Here is a 7,718-nt window from a genome sequence, read left to right as displayed (position 1 = left end):
ACGAGATTGAACAAGGTATTGGGATACCGACGATCGAATCTCGGGCAAGTAACATACCGATTGACAAAGGGAATTGTATACGGGATTGATTGAATCCTCGACATCGTGGTTCATCCGATGAGATCATCGTGGAACATGTGGGAGCCAACATGGGTATCCAGATCCCGCTGTTGGTTATTGACCGGAGAGGCGTCTCGGTCATGTCTGCATGTCTCCCGAACCCGTAGGGTCTACACACTTAAGGTTCGGTGACGCTAGGGTTGTAGAGATATGTGTATGCGGAAACCCGAAAGTTGTTCGGAGTCCCGGATGAGATCCCGGACGTTACGAGGAGTTCCGGAATGGTCCGGAGGTGAAGAATTATATATAGGAAGTCAAGTTTCGGCCACCGGGAAAGTTTCGGGGGTTACCGGTATTGTACCGGGACCACCGGAAGGGTCCCGGGGGTCCACCGGGTGGGGCCACCTATCCCGGAGGGCCCCGTGGGCTGAAGTGGGAAGGGAACCAGCCCCTAGTGGGCTGGGCGCCCCCCCATGGGCCTCCCCCTGCGCCTAGGGTTGGAAACCCTAGGGTGGGGGGCGCCCCACTTGCCTTGGGGGGCAAGGCACCCCCTTGGCCGCCGCCCCCCATCTAGATGGGGCTTGGCCGGCCCCCCCCCCTCCAGGGGGCCTATATAAAGGGGGGGAGGGAGGGCAGTAGTATTACAGCCTTGGGCGCCTCCCTCCTCCCCCGCTACACCTCTCCCTCTCGCAGAAGCTCGACGAAGCCCTGCCGAGACCCGCTACATCCAACACCACGCCGTCGTGCTGCTGGATCTCCATCAACCTCTCCTTCCCCCTTGCTGGATCAAGAAGGAGGAGACGTCGCTGCACCGTACGTGTGTTGAACGCGGAGGTGCCGTCCGTTCGGCACTCGGTCATCGGTGATTTGGATCACGGCGAGTACGACTCCGTCATCCACGTTCATTGGAACGCTTCCGCTCGCGATCTACAAGGGTATGTAGATGCACTCCTTTCCCCTCGTTTCTAGTATACTCCATAGATGGATCTTGGTGAGCGTAGGAAAATTTTAAAATTATGCTACGATTCCCAACAGTGCCATCATGAGCCAGGCCTATGCGTAGTTACTATGCACGAGTAGAACACAAAGAAGTTGTGGGCGTTGATGTTGCCAATTCTTCTTGCCGCTACTAGTCGTTTCTTGTTTCGGCGACATTGTAGGATGAAGCGGCCCGGACCGACCTTACACGTACGCTTACGTGAGACAGGTTCCACCGACTGACATGCACTAGTTGCATAAGGTGGCTAGCGGGTGTTTGTCTCTCCTACTTTAGTCGGAACGGATTCGATGAAAAGGGTCCTTATGAAGGGTAAATAGAAATTGGCAAATCACGTTGTGGTCATACGTAGGTAAGAAACGTTCTTGCTAGAAACCTACAAACCACGTAAAAACTTGCAACAACAATTAGAGGACGTCTAACTTGTTTTTGCAGCATGTGCTATGTGATGTGATATGGCCAGAAGATGTGATGAATGATATATGTGATGTATGAGATTGATCATATTCTTGTAATAGGAATCACGACTTGCATGTCGATGAGTATGACAACCGGCAGGAGCCATAGGAGTTGTCTTTATTATTTTGTATGACCTGCGTGTCATTGAATAACGCCATGTAAATTACTTTACTTTGTTGCTAAACGCGTTAGCCATAGAAGTAGAAGTAATCATTGGCGTGACGACTTCATGAAGACACAATGATGGAGATCATGATGATGGAGATCATGGTGTCATGCCGGTGACGAAGATGATCATGGTGCCCCGAAGATGGAGATCAAAGGAGCATAATGATATTGGCCATATCATGTCACTATTTGATTGCATGTGATGTTTATCATGTTTTGCATCTTATTTGCTTAGAACGACGGTAGTAAGTAAGATGATCCCTTATAATAATTTCAAGAAAGTGTTCACCCTAACTGTGCACCGTTGCGAAGGTTCGTTGTTTCGAAGCACCACGTGATGATCGGGTGTGATAGATTCTAACGTTCGCATACAACGGGTGTTGACGAGCCTAGCATGTACAGACATGGCCTCGGAACACACGCAATACACTTAGGTTGACTTGACGAGCCTAGCATGTACAGACATGGCCTCGGAACACGGAGGACCGAAAGGTCGAGCATGAGTCGTATAGAAGATACGATCAACATGGAGATGTTCACCGATCTTGACTAGTCCGTCTCACGTGATGATCGGACACGGCCTAGTTAACTCGGATCATGTTTCACTTAGATGACTAGAGGGATGTCTATCTGAGTGGGAGTTCATTGAGTAATTTGATTAGATGAACTTAATTATCATGAACTTAGTCTAAAATCTTTACACTATGTCTTGTAGATCAAATGGCCCACGTTGTCCTCAATTTCAACGCGTTCCTAGAGAAAACCAAGCTGAAAGATGATGGCAGCAACTATACGGACTGGGTCCGGAACCTGAGGATCATCCTCATAGCAGCCAAGAAAGATTATGTCTTAGAAGCACCGCTAGGTGAAGCACCAATCCCGGAGAACCAAGACGTTATGAACGCTTGGCAGCAGCGTGCTGATGATTACTCCCTCGTTCAGTGCGGCATGCTTTACAGCCTAGAACCGGGTCTCCAAAAGCGTTTTGAGAAACATGGAGCATATGAGATGTTCGAGGAGCTGAAAATGGTTTTCCAAGCTCATGCCCGGGTCGAGAGATATGAAGTCTCCGACAAGTTCTTCAGCTGTAAAATGGAGGAGAATAGTTCTGTTAGTGAGCACATACTCAGAATGTCTGGGTTGCACAACCGCTTGTCTCAGCTGGGAGTTAATCTCCCGGATGATGCGGTGATTGACAGAATCCTTCAGTCGCTTCCACCAAGCTACATGAGCTTTGTGATGAACTTCAATATGCAGGGGATGGAAAAGACCATTCCCGAGGTATATTCAATGCTGAAATCAGCGGAGGTGGAGATCAGAAAAGAACATCAAGTGTTGATGGTGAATAAAACCACTAAGTTCAAGAAGGGCAAGGGTAAGAAGAACTTCAAGAAGGACGGCAAGGGAGTTGCCGCGCCCGGTAAGCCAGTTACTGGGAAGAAGTCGAAGAATGGACCCAAGCCTGAGACTGAGTACTTTTATTGCAAGGGAAGTGGTCACTGGAAGCGGAATTGCCCCAAATACTTAGCGGACAAGAAGGCCGGCAACACCAAAGGTATATATGATATACATGTAATTGATGTGTACCTTACCAGTACTCGTAGTAGCTCCTGGGTATTTGATACCAGTGCGGTTGCTCATATTTGTAACTCAAAACAGGAACTACGGAATAAACGGAGACTGGCGAAGGACGAGGTGACGATGCGCGTCGGGAATGGTTCCAAGGTCGATGTGATCGCCGTTGGCACGCTACCTCTACATCTACCTACGGGATTAGTTTTAAACCTCAATAATTGTTATTTAGTGCCAGCTTTGAGCATGAACATTGTATCTGGATCTCGTTTAATTCGAGATGGCTACTCATTTAAATCCAAGAATAATGGTTGTTCTATTTATATGAGAGATATGTTTTATGGTCATGCCCCGCTGGTTAATGGTTTATTCTTGATGAATCTCGAACGTGATGTTACACATATTCATAGTGTGAATACCAAAAGATGTAAAGTTGATAACGATAGTCCCACATACTTGTGGCACTGCCGCCTTGGTAACATTGGTGTCAAGTGCATGAAGAAGCAGATGGACTTTTGGAGTCTCTTGATTACGAATCATTTGACACGTGCGAACCATGCCTCATGGGTAAGATGACCAAGACTCCGTTCTCCGGAACAATGGAGCGAGCAACCAACTTATTGGAAATCATACATACGGATGTGTGCGGTCCAATGAGTGTTGAGGCTCGCGGAGGATATCGTTATGTTCTCAATCTCACTGATGACTTAAGTAGATATGGGTATGTCTACCTAATGAAACACAAGTCTGAAACCTTTGAAAAGTTCAAGGAATTTCAGAGTGAGGTTGAGAATCAACGTGACAGGAAAATAAAATTCTTACGATCAGATCGTGGTGGAGAATATTTAAGTCACGAGTTTGGTACACACTTAAGGAAATGTGGAATAGTTTCACAACTCACGCCGCCTGGAACACCTCAGCGAAACGGTGTGTCCGAACGTCGTAATCGCACTCTATTGGATATGGTGCGATCTATGATGTCTCTTACCGATTTACCGCTCTCATTTTGGGGCTATGCTTTAGAGACTGCCGCATTCACTTTAAATAGGGCTCCGTCGAAATCCGTTGAGACGACACCGTATGAATTATGGTTTGGGAAGAAACCTAAGCTGTCGTTTCTAAAAGTTAGGGGATGCGATGCTTATGTCAAGAAACTTCAACCTGAAAAGCTCGAACCCAAGTCGGAGAAGTGCATCTTCATAGGATACCCTAAGGAGACTATTGGGTATACCTTCTACCTCAGATCCGAAGGCAAGATCTTCGTTGCCAAGAACGGGTCCTTTCTGGAGAAGGAGTTTCTCTCGAAAGAATTGAGTGGGAGGAAAGTGGAACTTGATGAGGTGATAGTCACCCCTTCCGAACCGGAAAGTAGCGCAGCGCGGGAAAATGTTCCTGTGGTGCCTACACCGACTGGGGAGGAAGTTAATGATGATGATCATGAAGCTTCGGATCAAGTTACTACTGAACTTCGTAGGTCCACAAGGACACGTTCCGCACCAGAGTGGTACGGCAACCCTGTCCTGGAAATCATGTTGTTAGACAACGGTGAACCTTCGAACTATGAAGAAGCGATGGCGGGCCCGGATTCCGACAAATGGCTAGAAGCCATGAAATCCGAGATAGGATCCATGTATGAAAACGAAGTATGGACTTTGACTGACTTGCCCGATGATCGGCGAGCCATAGAAAACAAATGGATCTTTAAGAAGAAGACAGACGCGGATGGTAATGTGACCATCTATAAGGCTCGACTTGTCGCTAAGGGTTATCGACAAGTTCAAGGGGTTGACTACGATGAGACTTTCTCACCCGTAGCGAAGCTGAAGTCCGTCCGAATCATGTTAGCAATTGCCGCATACTATGATTATGAGATATGGCAGATGGACGTCAAAACGGCATTCCTTAACGGCTTCCTTAAGGAAGAGTTGTATATGATGCAGCCGGAAGGTTTTGTCGATCCTAAGAATGCTAACAAAGTATGCAAGCTCCAGCGCTCAATCTATGGGCTGGTGCAAGCATCTCGGAGTTGGAACATTCGCTTTGATGAGATGATCAAAGCGTTTGGGTTTACACAGACTTATGGAGAAGCATGTGTTTACAAGAAAGTGAGTGGGAGCTCTGTAGCATTTCTCATATTATATGTGGATGACATACTATTGATGGGAAATGATATAGAATTCTTGGAAAGTATAAAGGCCTATTTGAATAAGTGTTTTTCAATGAAGGACCTTGGAGAAGCTGCTTATATATTAGGCATCAAGATCTATAGAGATAGATCAAGACGCCTCATTGGTCTTTCACAGAGTACATACCTTGACAAGATATTGAAGAAGTTCAATATGGATCAGTCCAAGAAGGGGTTCTTGCCTGTATTGCAAGGTGTGCAATTGAGAACGGCTCAATGCCCGACCACAGCAGAAGATAGAGAAAAGATGAGTGTCATCCCCTATGCCTCGGCCATAGGGTCTATCATGTATGCCATGCTGTGTACCAGACCTGATGTAAACCTTGCCGTAAGTTTGGTAGGAAGGTACCAAAGTAATCCCGGCATGGAACACTGGACAGCGGTCAAGAATATCCTGAAGTACCTGAAGAGGACTAAGGCTATGTTTCTCGTTTATGGAGGTGACGAAGAGCTCGTCGTAAAGGGTTACGTCGACGCTAGCTTCGACACAGATCTGGATGACTCGAAGTCACAAACCGGATACGTGTATATTTTGAATGGAGGAGCAGTAAGCTGGTGCAGTTGCAAGCAAAGCATCGTGGCGGGATCTACATGTGAAGCGGAGTACATGGCGGCCTCGGAGGCAGCACAGGAAGCAGTCTGGATGAAGGAGTTCATTACCGACTAGGGGTGATTCCCAATGCGTCGGGCCCGATGACTCTCTTTTGTGACAACACTGGAGCTATTGCCCTTGCGAAGGAGCCCAGGTTTCACAGGAAGACCAGGCATATAAAGCGTCGCTTCAACTCCATTCGTGAAAGTGTTCAAAATGGAGACATAGATATTTGTAAAGTACATACGGACCTGAATGTAGCAGATCCGTTGACTAAACCTCTCCCTAGAGCAAAACATGATCAACACCAGGACGCAATGGGTGTTCGATTCATCACAATGTAACTAGATTATTGACTCTAGTGCAAGTGGGAGACTGTTGGAAATATGCCCTAGAGGCAATAATAAATGGTTATTATTATATTTCTTTGTTCGTGATAATTGTCTATTGTTCATGCTATAATTGTGTTATCCGGAAATCGTAATACATGTGTGAACACATAGACCACAACATGTCCCTAGTAAGCCTCTAGTTGACTAGCTCGTTGATCAACAGATAGTCATGGTTTCCTAACTATGGACATTGGATGTCATTGATAACGGGATCACATCATTAGGAGAATGATGTGATGGACAAGACCCAATCCTAAGCATAGCATAAAAGATCGTGTAGTTTCGTTTGCTAGAGCTTTTCCAATGTCAAGTATCTTTTCCTTAGACCATAAGATCGTGTAACTCCCGGATACCGTAGGAGTGCTTTGGGTGTGCCAAACGTCACAATGTAACTGGGTGACTATAAAGGTGCACTACGGGTATCTCCGAAAGTGTCTGTTGGGTTGGCACGGATCGAGACTGGGATTTGTCACTCCGTATGACGGAGAGGTATCTCTGGGCCCACTCGGTAATGCATCATCATAATTAGCTCAATGTGACTAAGGCGTTAGTCACGGGATCATGCATTGCGGTACGAGCAAAGAGACTTGCCGGTAACGAGATTGAGCAAGGTATTGGGATACCGACGATCGAATCTCGGGCAAGTAACATACCGATTGACAAAGGGAATTGTATACGGGATTGATTGAATCCTTGACATCGTGGTTCATCCGATGAGATCATCGTGGAACATGTGGGAGCCAACATGGGTATCCAGATCCCGCTGTTGGTTATTGACCGGAGAGGCGTCTCGGTCATGTCTGCATGTCTCCCGAACCCGTAGGGTCTACACACTTAAGGTTCGGTGATGCTAGGGTTGTAGAGATATGTGTATGCGGAAACCCGAAAGTTGTTCGGAGTCCCGGATGAGATCCCGGACGTTACGAGGAGTTCCGGAATGGTCCGGAGGTGAAGAATTATATATAGGAAGTCAAGTTTCGGCCACCGGGAAAGTTTCGGGGGTTACCGGTATTGTACCGGGACCACCAGAAGGGTACCGGGGGTCCACCGGGTGGGGCCACCTATCCCGGAGGGCCCCGTGGGCTGAAGTGGGAAGGGAACCAGCCCCTAGTGGGCTGGGCGCCCCCCCATGGGCCTCCCCATGCGCCTAGGGTTGGAAACCCTAGGGTGGGGGGCGCCCCACTTGCCTTGGGGGGCAAGGCACCCCCTTGGCCGCCGCCCCCCCATCTAGATGGGGCTTGGCCGGCGCCCCCCCTCCCAGGGGGGCCTATATAAAGGGGGGGAGGGCAGTAG

Source organism: Triticum aestivum, chromosome 1D, assembly GCF_018294505.1.
Source record: "Triticum aestivum cultivar Chinese Spring chromosome 1D, IWGSC CS RefSeq v2.1, whole genome shotgun sequence".
NCBI lineage: Eukaryota > Viridiplantae > Streptophyta > Magnoliopsida > Poales > Poaceae > Triticum > Triticum aestivum.
The sequence above is the reverse complement of the archived record's forward strand: the minus strand, read 5'-3'. Positions refer to the sequence as shown.